This window comes from Ceratotherium simum, chromosome X, assembly GCF_057802395.1.
Source record: "Ceratotherium simum simum isolate JZ-2026a chromosome X, ASM5780239v1, whole genome shotgun sequence".
Lineage (NCBI taxonomy): Eukaryota > Metazoa > Chordata > Mammalia > Perissodactyla > Rhinocerotidae > Ceratotherium > Ceratotherium simum.
Window position 1 is genome coordinate 52,372,639 of NC_141940.1, and position 15,594 is coordinate 52,388,232.

The window sequence follows — 15,594 nt, forward strand, 5'->3', positions numbered from 1 at the left end:
TGAGCTAACATCTGTTGCCAATCCTCCTCTTTTTGCTGAGGAAGACTGGCCCTGGGCTAACATCCGTGCCCGTTTTCCTCTACTTTATATGGGATGCCGCCACAGCATGGCTTGATAAGCTGTACTTAGGTCCGCACCCGGGATCTGAACCTGTGAACCTGTGGCCACTGAAGCAGAGCTCGTGAACTTAACCACTATGCCACCAGGCCAGCCCCCAAGAATTTAATTTTTAAGGAATGGTTTTAAAAGGATTCTGAAAAATTTAACTTTTAATGGGAAAAGAAGAGTTAACTATTTTTCCCTTTGGTTACTGTAACGATTCCTACTTAAGCTTGCATTTTGCAATTTGTAACACTTCCAGATAGAATTCAACATAAAATAATTACATGAACTTAACAATTTATGAAAGCTTTGTAGTAAATTTTGGCAACTGGGTTTAATTCATTTGCCCTTTACTTTTTAATGGATGAATCCATAATCTCTGATGGCACTTTTCTGCTCAGATTCATAATACAGAAGTATTCAAAACACAGAGGTATTTTTCTTATCCAATATATTTATAACTATTAACTATTTCATGAAAGTCATTCCTTAAGTCTCTCAAAGGGAAGAATAATTTCCTTATTTCAAGTGTTGAAGATGATTACTGTGCAATATAAAAGAGCTATTACGTTAATGACCATGTCATAATTTGTCTGTCTGCAGCCCTTCAAGGAAGCTGTGGCATACAAATTAAAACAGTCTATTGACTGTAATGGTGACTTTACGGGATGGAAATAAATCCTAGATTATTCATGAATAAATGTCTGTACTGAACGGCTGGTTATTTTCCTGACAGTAAAAGAAAAATCCACGGGGTGCCTCTCCCTGTAATCTACATCTCTTGTTTTAGGCTCAAATCAGTCAAAATTCCAGAATGTACGAATGCTCAGAAATAATACCAGTGTCATCTAGATGAATCATTTACAGGCCAACTATCAAACTCCCAACATTCCATACTACACATCAGGTAAATATCATTACATTTCCATAACGTGATGTAAGCGACATTTTAGAAAGGTTAATCTGGCAGCAGAGAGGCTGCATGCAGATAGGCCAGCCTGTGAATCTCATTATGGAATGCTTGAGTGCCATGTTCTAGAGGGTTCATTAGAATTACCTGTCAAAGTTTTCAAACTAATAATACAACCTCGTACCCCCCCCACTCCGATTCTAATACACCCTGACCCAGCTTACCTTAGATTCACTGCCATCACCAGTAACTTTGATTAGAAAGGGTAATGATAGGTAGGGTTATTATTTTTTAAGGATTACCGTATGCAGCGTTGTTTTTAATTCATATATAAAACATTCTCAATATCAAACTATTAAGCATATTTTAAGCTTCTGAATTCTCATATTCTATAATAATCACTGGCTTCATTCTGGATGTCAGAGGTTGTCTGCATTCTCCCACAGGTACTGTCTTTTAGCAAAAGAATTTATAATTACTCAATATATCATAAAGTAAAATGTGCAATTATCTTAGAAACTCAACTTAAGATTTTCACCTACATTATATGGCCAGCACGGATGTCCCACTTGTAGCTCATAATTCCCAGTGTAAAAACTCCCAGATGACACATTTTATAGGAGGCCTTTACAATTTGACCCTACACTATATAATCATAAAACTTCCTACTTTTCCAATTCAAGTCATCTTGCAGAATAGATCAGTTCACCTAATTGTTTTCTCACTGTTCCATTTCATAAAATTTGAATGGTCTGTCTCATTTCTCATTTTCCTCTTCACATTTTGTTCCTGAAGCTTTTACTCTTCAAAGCTTTTATTTATTTAACACCATAACTTATTGCTAGCATGTACAGGAAGTTCTTCATGATGCTCAATTGTCCAAGAATCAGATCTTCTCTTAGTTTTGACTATTTTGCTGTTACATTTTGTCATGGCACTTGGAAATTTTTTAAAATTTTATTTTATTTATTTAACTTTTGGCACATGTCAGACATATTTTGACAGTTAGAAGACTACATGGCATAACATGAGGGCATCTTACTTTGAGTCATGATTCATTTCAGCTCAATCAAAATGGAAATAATCTATTTGTAGGTAAGTAGGATGAAACTTCTTTTTTCCAGAATGTCATTGATTGTAAATTGTTAAATTGGCAATTGCCAGAGTTTTGTGAACTTTGTAAATGAAATAGCATTATTACAAATGTTTGATAATGTACAACTGTGTGACTAACAAATAAAATAGGACAAAACTGAAACTTAACATGCTTTGAAACTGGCATGTGCCCAAAAATAACATTAAATAATATTAAAGCCAGATGTTTTTTTTTTAAAGATTTTATTTATTCATTTTTTCCCCCAAAGCCCCAGTAGATTGTTGTATGTCATAGCTGCACATCCTTCTAGTTGCTGTACGTGGGACGCGGCCTCAGCATGGTCGGAGAAGCGGTGCGTCGGTGTGCGCCCAGGATCCGAACCCAGGCAGCCAGCAGCAGAGCGCGCGCACTTAACCGCTAAGCCACGGGGCCGGCCCAAAACCAGATATTAAAACTAAACGCAGACCATTACAATGGTCTCTAAGATAAAACTCAAGTATTAATTTAAAAAAAGGAGACATAGAAGAAATGTCTACATTGTTTTTGGTGCTAACAATATCTAAGTTTAGTGATTTATATTTAAATTTATGAATTACGATAAGACCTTCATTATCCAGAGGCAGTTACTTGGCAGCCTCAAACTGTTCAAAAAACAGTCATACCCCGAAGTATGGAAATGAAGGGGAACAAAATTTGCTACCCCAAAATGTGTCTCTTTAACATGAGGATTACCTTGGGCTGATTATCTTTAGGAAACAAAAGACTCAGAAAGTTTCTCTTTATGAAAGTTACGTCCCCCTTAACTACCTAAAATAATTTATCTAAATGGCCTGTAACAGGAACAGAGCTGTCACTAGAGATATCTACAAAGAATATGTGCTAAGTGTAGGGGGGAAGACTTGGCAGGGCTTAGAGATTAGAATCCACTCTATGTCTTATTGTCTCTTCATGACATGGCAAACGTTTGTTTACCAATCATTTGCTTTTCCATCTCCATGTGAATTGCCTTCCTCTCCTTTGAAGTTCCAAACCACTACTCCCAACACCCAGTTTTGTCTTTAGTTGAAGATGGTATTTAAGGTGGTGGCTTTGGCCATTTTGATGAGTTACTCAGTTTTCCTGGATCTCTCCCATGTATACACATTATGAAATTTTGTTTGATTTCCTCCTGTTAATCTGCCTCATGTCAATTTAGTTATTAGACCAGCCAGAAGAACTTAGAAGGATAGAAGAAAATTTCTTCCTCTTTACATTTGGCAACTCTGGTGGGACAAACTTAACTGGCTGGATGCTGCCTGCTCCAGGGCCACTGTAGTGAAAGATCTTGGACATCTAACAAAAGCCAGCAGGAGGTAAGAGTTCTTACCACGTCAGTGTCCTGGATCTCTGCCTGCAGGGTCCAATGGAAGTGAAAATGGTGAGATTTTTCCCTTTCTAAATTTAGATTAGCAGGAAAAAATATTTGTAAAATTAGTTTCCTGGACTTAGGGACTCTGGTAAATTTGGTAGCATGATTTTGATTTTATTGATCTTTTTCCTCCCAGAGATGGTCACTATTTTTCTTTGTCTCTGTCTGTTGTGTCATTTGTCTTAGTTCTATATCTTGAAAGCTTGGCTTTATGACCAGTAAGAATATTCTCTTTGGTCTCCGTCAGTTATAAGATGCATATACCAGCAAGCATCTTGGTGGCCAGTCAAATAGATTGGGGTTCTGAGACATGCAGTTCTTTGTCTGATTGTGTCAGCTCTCAGGAGAGTATGTCATTAGGGGTCCCAGTCCATAACGGGTCTTTGTCATTGTAGGGGAGGAGGACAAATCCTCTACCCACTCTAGGTCCTTCTGGCTGGGCTACAAATTAAATTGACATGAGACAGAATAACAGGAGAAAATCAAACAAAGCTTTATAACATGTATACATGGGAGATACTCAGGAAAACCGGGCAACTCACCAAAATGGCAGAGGCTGTCATCTTAAATACCATCTTCAGCTAAAGACAAAAGAGGATGTTGGGGTACAGGGAGTCAGTTATGGGAGATTACCAGAAAAGCACAGTAAACAAGAGTAAGGTTATTATGCAGATTTAAGTTCTTGCCTTCCGAATTGATAAGAGTTTCTAGAGATAAGGTCATCCCCCCTTCTTCCTGGTACAGAGAGGGAGATACTTTTACAGATGGAGATTTCCCTTACAAATGTAAATGTCTCTTACAAAGGGTAAATTCTACTTTTCAGAGCTTCTCCCATGTCTGCAGTTTTTAAAAGTAACCAGCCCAAAATAATCCTCATGCCAAAGACACATTTTTGAGGTGGCCAATTCTCATCCCCCACAGTCATCTCAACTTCCGTTGCTTTCTTAGTGCTGGAAAAGTCCCATTCCAGTAGCACCTGCCCAGTGTCACACATTAGTGGCTCTGTGACTGGAGGCATCCCATCTTCCCGTGGGAGACTGGAGACACCATTTTCCTTACCACCTGTGCAACAAAGGCCTTTGATTTCTTAGACTATTTTTGGGAGTGAACTTTCTAGATCTTGTGAGGGCTGCTTCTTTTGCTCTCCCTTTGGGGACACCTCTTATGTCCATGGTTAAGCCATAAAAGGTTTATTGGTTGGACTTGCTATTAAGATCCTACTTGTCAATGACAAGACTATATCGATCCTTTAAATTGGAAAAACTTCTAAATTGAAAAATTTTTTAGAGACCTCTTATCATAAGCAGCTGTTTTATTGGTACCTTTGGAAAGACCAAATTAAAAAAGTGGATACAAAGAAGTATAACAACCACCCTTAAGAACTTGAATTTGCAGTCTCAGCTTCCCCTCATGGGTCTTGTAAATGCTAATGAAAACATTAGGTTAATTAACAAGAGAATGGGAAGAAGCCAAGGGGAGAGTCAAGGGACACTTCCCTACAAAGTGGAAATTTTTTAAAGGGTTATTAAGAAATAAGGTAAATAAAGCAAATATTGAAGGGAGGGATATAAAGAGGAATCAGAAAGGGAAGGGTCAAGGGACTCATCCCAGCATCCCGAAGGGACTCAATAACCCTTTATATGGTTATTAAAAAATAGGATAAATAAAATAGACATTGATGGGGTTAAAACAAAGGTTTTAATACAGCACTACTTAAGGTTGAGCAAGACAAAGTGATCCCCTGCTCATTCCCACAACATTAAATGGCCCCAAACAAGTCTGCTCTATTTATGCCAGTTTGAAGAAATTTAAAAAGCTGAAAGGCAGAGATTACAATGAGAAAACTGACCAACAATCTCTTGGGGCAACAGTTAGGTGGGTTAATCAAATTAAAGATTGACGAAAGGATCAGGGTCCCTTGGCTCACATCTCACCAGAGACACAAAGCCTTTTGCACAAGAATGGCTAAAATGGCCAGGAGACAGAGATGAAAAATTTCTGGAACTCCTTGAAGCAGAAACCCCAGGAGGTGTGGTACCAAAACCTATTGATGGAACCCTGACTCAGATTACAATTAGATTGAAAAAATGCAAAAATGTAAGGGATGCTAGGACTATAAAGTTTGGAATGTTCCAGCAGGTATTATATGAAAAGGTTATATCAACTTCTCTTAAGTGTTTTAAGGAAATGTATGTTATATCTGGCCAGGAATACTTCCTCTACCCAATATTATAAGATCAAGACTTGCTGATGGGGTCCTAATGGAAGCTATGATTAGAGGTTTAAGAGTTGATGGAATTAAGATGAAAGTTTGTAGGAGAATTGGTGTATTTAAACGGGCTTTATGCGAAGTGATTGCATTTCTTTTGCCTGATTGTACTATGGAGATGGACATTGTGTCACACTGTGGAATGTTTTTCCTGCCTGATATTGTAAAACAGAAGGCATGTAAATCCACCCTTCAGGCAACATTAATTAAACATGCTAAAGGGAGTAAATAGGATTCCCTGAGGCCACACAGTGTGAGATGAAAACTGGATGCTAATATTTGGGGGTCAATAAGAAAGATAAAGGAGGCTCCTTCCAGGATGAATTGGTCTAGGGTTGAATTGTACATTCAGAAAAAGACCTTTATTAAATGCTTTGTGCAAACTTTTTGAAGGCATGGTACATTGTCCTGAAGTTCTAAAACATAGAAATCTTTTGATTTCCATCTTAGTTGGAAATCTCCATGATATAAAAAAGCAAATTTAATTAGATGGGTGGGTCAATCTCTTGATATTCAGGCTAGGAATTGAAAACAACTGTCTTTGTTTTATAAATCTCTACAAGATCAGAAATGCAGCTCTACAGAGAGTCCAAAGTCCTTCTTCGAGCAATTTACATTCTTTCCCTGTGCCTTTGAGATGTAAAAGCTTTACCTGTTCTTCTCCAAGGAACCCTTATGTAGACTATACCCAATTCCTAAGACTGAAGGGAAAAAAAAGGAAGTATATGGAAATTTGGCAAATAAGAAATCTGAAATATTCTCTCATTAGTAAAAAGCTTCAGCAGATAAATTTAACTTTTTCCAACTGTCAAAAAAAAATTTGGATTCAACTGTTTTTTTATAAACTAGTAAGTGTTGTATTATACCTGATTCATAGCAAAAATTTTAACATAAGCTGCAGGATCTCTGTCTGTGTCCGTCTTTGTTCATGTATGTATATATATACATGTCATAAATGTGAGATATTTTTCTACCTTTAGATAGTAAGAGTTCTATTTAATAAGGTTAAAGGTCAAGCACTTGTAAGGATTGGGCATTTTAAAGTTCTCAGAAATATAACAGAAGCTAACCCAAATAAATTTCAAGTTAACATGATATAAAAGAATCTTTGTTTAATAAAAACAACCTTAAGTTTGTTTGTTTGATTGAAATAGGCATGTCCTCAGTGTTATCAGCATTGGGTGTGACACAGATATGTAGCATTTATTCTACCTGGGTTATTAATCAAATAAGCTCGTGTTATCTCTGTTACAAAATTTGTCAGCAGAAATAATAACTTAGAATGATAGCTGATTTTATCTAATGTCTGATAAAGTTTTCATGGGTAATCTAAAGATAATTGTTGGGAGCAAATGGTTTATATAGATGTAAGTGAGGTAAGAGTTTATAGATAAACTTTTTAGCAATAGTTATATTTTATGACATGTGTACTCCAAATAGCTTCCAAAATCTCTTTTGTAGCTTAAAACTTTAGATTTCTGCTAGGTTAAATTAAATGATGGAAAATTTATTAAATATCTAGTTCATTTTTAAATAAGATAAAATATTGAAACATTAATTGCTAAACAAGTCTAAGTTTACCTACTTTTGTCTTCTTATTACAGAAAACTAATGATATTCGAGTATTTAAATAAACATGTCTTGTGCTTTATTGAAAAACTGTACTATGAAGTAGAAATTATGAAAAGTATTTATAAATTTGCCAAGCAACAGAATGCTAATATAAAAGATAGTTCATAGTTGTTCACTTCTTTATTTTTCACTAGAAATTAAGATTTCTAAGGGTTAAAAAAAATCTAATTAATATATGTAATTAAAACTGCTAAAATACTAATGGAGACATCTTTGTATGCAAGGAAAATTAAATGTGTGTTTTCAGTAAAATATATATATAAGGAATGGAAATGCATTTTGTTAAGAAATAAAAGAGGAAAAGCATAGGACAAATTCAGAATGAAAAAAGGAAGTTACAGAAAGTTTGTGAAAGAACCTTGAGAAAAGAGTTTTATGCATGGTCAAGCTAAGATTAGAATGAATTTAATTAAGTAAATGAATTTTAATATGAAAAGTAAGCCAATGCAAAATTAGAATTTAATTTAATTTTTCTCTGTCAAAAGGACAATTTCTTGGACTTTGATCTGCTTTTGATAAAAAGATTATGGAAGATTCTTTTCATACCTTTGAGTAGTCTGCCTAAAAAGCAGAGATTTTATGTTTTATCAAAATAACTTCCTATGTTCAAAAGCTGAGGCCTGCCTATTAAGAGAGCTAAGAATTTTTTCAACTGTTTGACTTTCTGTGTTTGCCTTTAACATCTTCTATTGTGACTTTGTTTAAATGAATAACTAAGCATTGTTTCACAGTGACATATGATCTTATTCAACCAAGTGTTTTAAAACGTTTTTATATTTTTTACAAAATTCCCCAAATTCAAATCTTTTTTTTTTTTTTGTTTTAACCTGAATGTAATGTTGAGAATTTCCAGAGGGCCCTTGGGACATTTCAAAGAATTTGTTCTCTCTTATAAAAAGGGAGATATTAAACTAATTAGGCTTATTTGATATGTTAAATTACATGGGAAGCATTGTCAAATAAGTGATGATAAACCTTATTCAGTTATATTACGTAAGTTGATGTTTGTTATTAATATAAACGTTCTATTGTCCTGATATAATGTTATCAGTCATAATTCTAATTATCTTAAAATGTTGTGTGTCAGGAAAAAAATTTCCTTGTCAATTGCATTGTAATTAAATCTTTAACCAAGTCATGTTAAGTCTTTTGTCATTTACGTTATTGTTTTATTCTGATGCTTTTGCAAATATGCTTCATCTTCAGAGAGATTCATAGAAAGGACTGACACTCTAGAATACAGATTTCTGATAAACTTTTAGATTATAAAACTGAACTGGTTAAGAAATTACAGAACTCTAACAGAGAAACTGATGGCTTCATAAAACAGCTAACAAAAGATCAAGATCAAAAATTGATTACATGGGGGCCAGCCCCGTGGCTTAGTAGTGAAGTGCGCATGCTCTGCTACTGGCGGCCTGGGTTCATATCCAGGGTGCACACTGACTCACCGCTTGTCCATCCATGCTGAGATGGTGTCCCACATACAGCAACTAGAAGGGTGTGCAACTATGACATACAGCTATCTACCAGGGCTTTGGGGAGAAACAGGGAAATAAAGGAGGAGGATTGGCAATAGATGTTAGCTTAGGGCTGGTCTTCCTCAGCAAAAAGAGGAGGATTGGCATGGATGTTAGCTCAGGGCTGATCTTCCTCACCAAAAAGAAAAAAAAAATTAATTACGTGGAACCGAATGAACTGATGAGAATGATGATAATTTTTATGACTTTTTGTTTTAAATGTTGCTGATTTTTTAAACATGTTTTTCCAGATTTAAGGAAACTTTTTTCTCCTTTCTCTTAAATAACTATGATTTACAGCAATTAGGTAAATTATACCTTTGTAAGCAGAATTGCAACATTTATCTTTTTCTCCTTTACTGATCCTTCCAGAATTTGGAAACTCTTAGTGAGTAAGTATTCTTATTTTCATGGCAATACAATTATTTGCATGAGTTCAATAAGAATCTATTCTCCCCTAAGGAGAACACAATTGGAAACTTTGGTTATATTGCCAAGGCTTTGACTGGAATGTCATATTTCAGAGAGACAAGCATAGACTTAGATAGGACTGGACATCTTTAAGGAACTAAGGTTGATTTTATGTAGCTAAATAAAGCCCCTTGGAACTATCAGCTTGGCACCTTGCTTACAGGGTTCCCAGCAACCTTACCAGGTGAGTAAAGAAGGTTACTTCCTGAGAGGAACAAGAAATTCAGGATATTTTGGGGACCTCAAGAAGAGAGGAATTCACACAAATCTATAGGTATTGCAGGTGAAGTCTGATGACAAGTCCTTGGGTTGGCTTTCCTGGTTTCATTAGGCCTTTAAAAGTCCAATCTGAGATTCCTTATGAAAAGTTCCAGCAAAGCAGATTTAAAAGAGCCTATATGATCAATCACTATTCTTGCTGTACTTATGTAAATAAACAGGCAAAGTTTATTAAAATTAGACTTATTTTGCAAGCAAATTAGTCTTAAATTGGCTATCTTTGGTAGATATGAGGATGATTTTAGAGAGAAAAATTATGTTTCAGTAGAAGATATAATACACACTTGTGGATATTAGATTCTAGTTCTGTTAATTGTCTTTGAGGTTTTGTTTTCCACCTATAAACTGGACTGGATCCTGAATTCTTATAGTTTCCTCAAATATTTGGCTACAACTTTTCAAACTAATGATCCCAAGTTTTCTCCCACTTTTGACTTGGAGTCATTGAGAACTAAAGCTGCCCTTTTCCTGAAGCCCTGCAAAATGAAGCTGAAAAACTTGACATAAACTTAGCAGAGATCACCACGGTAGCCCATGTTTAGACAATCTTCATGCCTCTTGCTGTGTAAGCCACTCAGAAAGTTACCTGAACACCCAATGACATCATCAACAACAGTTCAAACTGCAAAAGATGCTTCAACACTGACATCTAGAAATCTTCTTAATTGGCTACCCCTTGGGCTCAGAAACTGGTTTATAATTTATTCCAACCATTAACCTTTGTTTTTATTTTGTTTCCATAGAAATGTCTCTTATTAAAGACCTGGTCACTTGCTTAAACAATATAAGCCTAACTTTGAGAGCCCACCTCCATCATCTCCTCCTGAAATGAATTTCACTGGACTGACCTGTTTTTCAGGACTAAGAGACTGGTTCAATGAGATGGAACAATCTATCAACTTAGCTCCCGGATTATGAAACATCTCATTTGAAGTTTCAACGGTGGGACTGAAGGGGAACAAAATTTGCCACTCCAAAATATGTCTCTTTAACATGAGGATTATTTCAGGCTGATTACTCTTAAGAAACAAGACTCAGAAAGTTTTTCTTGTTACCTCACCCTTAACTGCCTAAAAGAATTTCAATAAATTTCCTGTAACAGGAACAGAGCTATCGTCAGAGATATCTACAAAGAATATGGGTTACGCGTAGTGGGGGAACTTGGCAGGGCCTAGAGATCAGAGTCTTCTCCACATCCCATTGTGTCTGCATGATATGGTAAACATTTGTTTACCAAACATATGCTTTTCCATCTCCATGTGAATTACCTTCCTCCTCTTTGAAGTCCCAAGCCACTTCCACCACCATCTTCTTTTTTTTTTTTTTGTGAGGAAGATCAGCCCTGAGCTAACATCCATGCCAATTCTCCACTTTTTGCTGAGGAAGACCGGCCCTGAGGTAACATCTATTGCCAGTCCTCCTCCTTTTTTTTTTTTTCCCCTTTTTCTCCCCAAAGACCCAGTAGATAGTTGTATGTCATAGTTGCACATCCTTCTAGTTGCTGTATGTGGGACGCCGTCTCAGCATGGCTGGACAAGCGGTGAGTTGGTGCATGCCCGGATCCGAACCCGGGCGGCCAGTAGCAGACTGCACGCACTTAACCGCTACGCCACAGGGCCGGCCCCTGTCTCATGTCAATTTAATTCTTAGACCAGCCAGAAGAACCTAGAAGGGTAGAGGAAAAATTTTTCTGCCCCACAGAAGGAAAAAAGGTATGCAAATTGCTAAAATATTTATTACTAAGTTCATGCTCAGAATGCTTTTTACTCTGTTTTTATATTTAACAACTTTGTTTTTCTGGTTCTTCAACTTAAAGTGTATTAAAAGGATTGGTAGCTGTTAGAAATGAAAACATTGACAGGAGAATTTTCCACTAATTATCCTTAGATTTGCCTTCTGTAGCTATATAGAATAAGTGTGATTCTTCCACATTGCAGGCCTTACACTGTTGGAAGATAGTCAGGCCTCATGCACTAATATTCCTATTCCAAGCTAAAATTCCCGTCCTAATTTGACATGCTTTTCAAACCTTTTGCCATCCTACTAACCCTTTTCCTTTTTGTCCGTGTAATTTATTTACATAATTAATAAAGTCAGACCTTAAGTATTTAACATTCTATTGTTGGTGATACTATGGGCTTGGGAGATGATAGATTTATGGATCACATATGATACAAATAATCATCTTATTTTTTATAATATTAGTCAATATTCAACATTTTCTACCTGCTAAATGATTTGAAAATTTGTTTCCATGAGAGAAGCCACAAGTTTTGTTTTGAATGGTGCTTTGTCTCTGGTATCACTTCTTTATATTTGCAAAATAACTTTTCCATTGCCATAGTTACACATGTCTGTTTAATTGACTCATTTTAAACAAACCAAATGTCATTAAGCAACAGATGGTTTCTGACTTGAATTATATAGGTTGGAATCATGCGGTATATAGTGAAAGATGAAAAACTTGGCATTGTCATTAATTGCATAAACACTTGGAACAAAATATTCTCTTGTATAAGGTTAGCACAAATCACAACAAAAAAGTATGTGATGGTGATCAAATACCAGTTTAAAAATAGTAATGACTAAAATATTTTCCTAATAAAATTGAAGAGTGTGCACATCAGCTAGCATACTGTAGGGAAGCAAAATTTGCCACCCCAAAATATGTCTCTTTGGTATGAGGACTATTTTAAGCTGATTATTTTTTAGAAACAGAAAGACTCAGGAAGTTTTGCTTTTTACCTCCCCCTTAATTGTCTAAAAGAATTTAGATAAAGGGCCTGCTCCAAGAATAAGACCTATCACCAGAGATACCTACAAAGAATATGAGCTAGGTGTGGTATACTGGGGAAAATTTAGCAAGGCTTTTTAATCAAAGTGTCCCGTTGTCTCTGTGTCCATTGTCTCTGCATAGCATGGCAAACATTTATTTACCAAATATTTGCTTTTCCCATCTTTCTGTAAGTTATCTTTGTCCCTTTTGAAGTCTCAGATCTCTAACCCCCTTCTCTTTAGCTGAGGACTGCATAAAATGCTCAATTGCCTGAATGTCTGGGAACATCATATCTTTGGGGTTCTCATATGTATGTAGTTCAATTTGATTTTCTCCTGTTAATCTGTCTCATGTCAATTTAAATCTTAGACCAACCAGAAGAACTTAGAAGTATAGAGAAGAAATATTTTTTCCTCAACAGTGATAATAATTTCTTTAGTGTGTTACACCAAACATTGGTAACCTGTTTGTTTTAGACTCTTTCTGGTGTATGTAAAACATGTTTAACTTCATCTTCTTTACATCTTCTTTACCTGGTGCATCAGCACATCAAAAATAACTGCTCCTCATGTAAAATGTGTCATTTCCTGGAAATTAATATGAGATTAAAAGACCAATGTTTCCTTTGAACTCTTCTTTTTTTTTTTTTTTTAATATTTGGAGTTATATAATTCCCATTGGTAATCAAAGAGTAAATTAAAATAGCTGCATCTTCCAGAAACAACAATTGTCAGTGATGGAAGGTAGCAGCAAACAATGTAGGAGTGAATATAGTTGAGGGTGGAAAGGAGAAGAACTGTAAATAATCACAATCTGCAGTAGTACTGTACTGTTTTATTGTTGAGCTCTCTATATAGATGTATTTTTCTAAAAATGAACATCCGTACGTTCTGCCTATCACACTCCCTTACCCTACCCCCCCCACACATAAATGGTATTGAAAATAACCTCAATGTGATTGACAAGTTAAAAAATTACAAATTATTATTATGCTATGGTCCCAGGAGAAAATTGATATGGCACTATCCTTTTCATTGTTTTTAAAATATCTAAACCAAGGATGAAATAATAACTAATAGAAAGATACAGTCTCCTAACCTAAAACCCTCAAATCAATCTTATATGTTTATGTTAAATATACTATTCACATCTTATTATAATATTACTTTTGTTACCTTTGAGAATTAGGGAGAAAAATGCATGCAGTTTTAATAAAATTGATAACTAATTCAACCAGCTATCCAGTGGTTTTGAAAACACCAGATGCGTGCAAATCACCTAGTTAATGTGTTAGTAATGTAAATTTGAAACCGGGGGCCAACTTGCTTTCACTATACTCAGTTAGTTTTCTGTTTACAAAAGTAGTTAGATAATGCATTACTAAAGCCCACCCTATAGATAACATCTCTGCTGCTTGAGTTGCCATGGTAATGGGTGCTTAAGTTTTTCAGGAGCTGAGAGTCCACTCCTTGCCCAGTTCAGGCTGGTTAAGGCCACCGACTCATCAACTGGGCCTGCATGGATGACTGATAGGTGACCTTCTGACATCAGGGAGCTGAAAACTCCATCCTCAGATCACGTTAATGCGGCCATTTTGTGAACAAGCATCCTATGAAGAGCTATGAAGCTTGACTACGCTTGTGCAGATCATCAATCACCTCACTTCTCCTTACCTCCAATTCCCACACTTCAGACCATACCACCCCTTTATCCCATAAATATCCCTAATCCCCATTTTTGCAGAGGGGGATTTGAGATTTATTCTCCCATCTCCTCACTGGGCTGCCTTGTGAATAAACCCTTTCTCTGCTAAAAACTGGTAATCTCAGTGATTTGCTTTTCGTGTGATGGGCAAAACGAACCTGGTTCAGTAACAGATTCCTGGGTTCCAGCCCTCAAATATTCTGATTGAATAGGTCTAGGGTATAACAACTCAGACATTGAGGCATAAGATCCCTTGACCACAATTTCAGAACAAAAAAAGGAAAATCATGGTATACTGATTAAATTTTCTAAATATTTTTAAATAGATAATTTGTTTGACATTTTAAAATAAATTAACAATTTTAATTAATAAATTAATAATAATGGAATTCTAATGCCAGATTGTACTGATTAGAAAAATTTTAGAAAATCATTATTTCATAATTTTTATACAATAGACATCTCCTTTTGCCACAATATTCCATTTAATCTCATCTACTACCTTGAAACTCATGAAAGGACCAATAAACAAAGATAACTCATAGTAAATCTACTGAAGGGGAACAGAGTATGCCACTGAAAAATATGCCTCTTTGGCATAAGGAATATGTTAGGCTGATTATTTTTTAAGAAACAGCAGATAGAAAAACCTCTGAAAACTGACAATTTACCCTTTTTAAAGAGACTTTTACATTCATAAGGAAAATCTCTATTTGTAAGGGTGTCTCCTTCTCTGTTCCAGGAAGAGAAGGATGACTAAATCTTTTATCAATGGAGAAGGCAGAGACTTCAATCTGCATAATAACTATACTCTTCTTTACTGTGCTTTACCTGAAAACATCCCATAACAGGCACCCCTTCCCCCAACATCTTCTTTTGTCTTTAGGTGGAGATGGTATTTAAGGTGATTTCTTGTCATTCTCTGCCATTTCATGGAGTTATTCAGTTTTCCTGCATATGTCCCATGTATATAGATTGTATACATTTAATCTACCTTTTATTATAGGGGTTCTCAGCCAAGAACCTAGAAGGGTAGAGAAAAAATTATTTTTCCTCCCCCATGTGATGAGAAAAACAACTTTTGTTTATCTGAGTTGCTGCCTAGGCATTTTACAGTAATGATAACCCTGCTCACCATAAGTTCTCTACATTTTCTGGGGCACCTTTTAAAATAACCACTTAGAGTTAGGCCCTCAAAAACTTAATGACCTCCGCCCTAACCACCTTATAAGTAATAGGTGCTTGCTACCTTGTTCTCTATCTCCTGCTTACTGGTGACCTGGGATGGAAGACTGCCCTTCCTCCAGTTCAATGCAAGCTTCTGTGATGGGATGTGTAAGGAATAAATCTTGTGACTTTACTTCCTTTGTGTAAGTGTATTGAAACTGTGCCTTCAATCAAAATGACCCCTTGGTTTTCACTTCCTC

General features: G+C 35.9%; 1 protein-coding gene across 2 annotated transcripts in view; it reads right to left on the bottom strand.

Annotated features, from left to right (window-relative positions):
• The window catches only part of LOC106802872 (protocadherin-11 X-linked-like), a 395,975-nt gene that overhangs the window by 210,468 nt on the left and 169,913 nt on the right, over window positions 1-15,594 (bottom strand). The gene's annotated exons all lie outside the window — the stretch shown is intronic.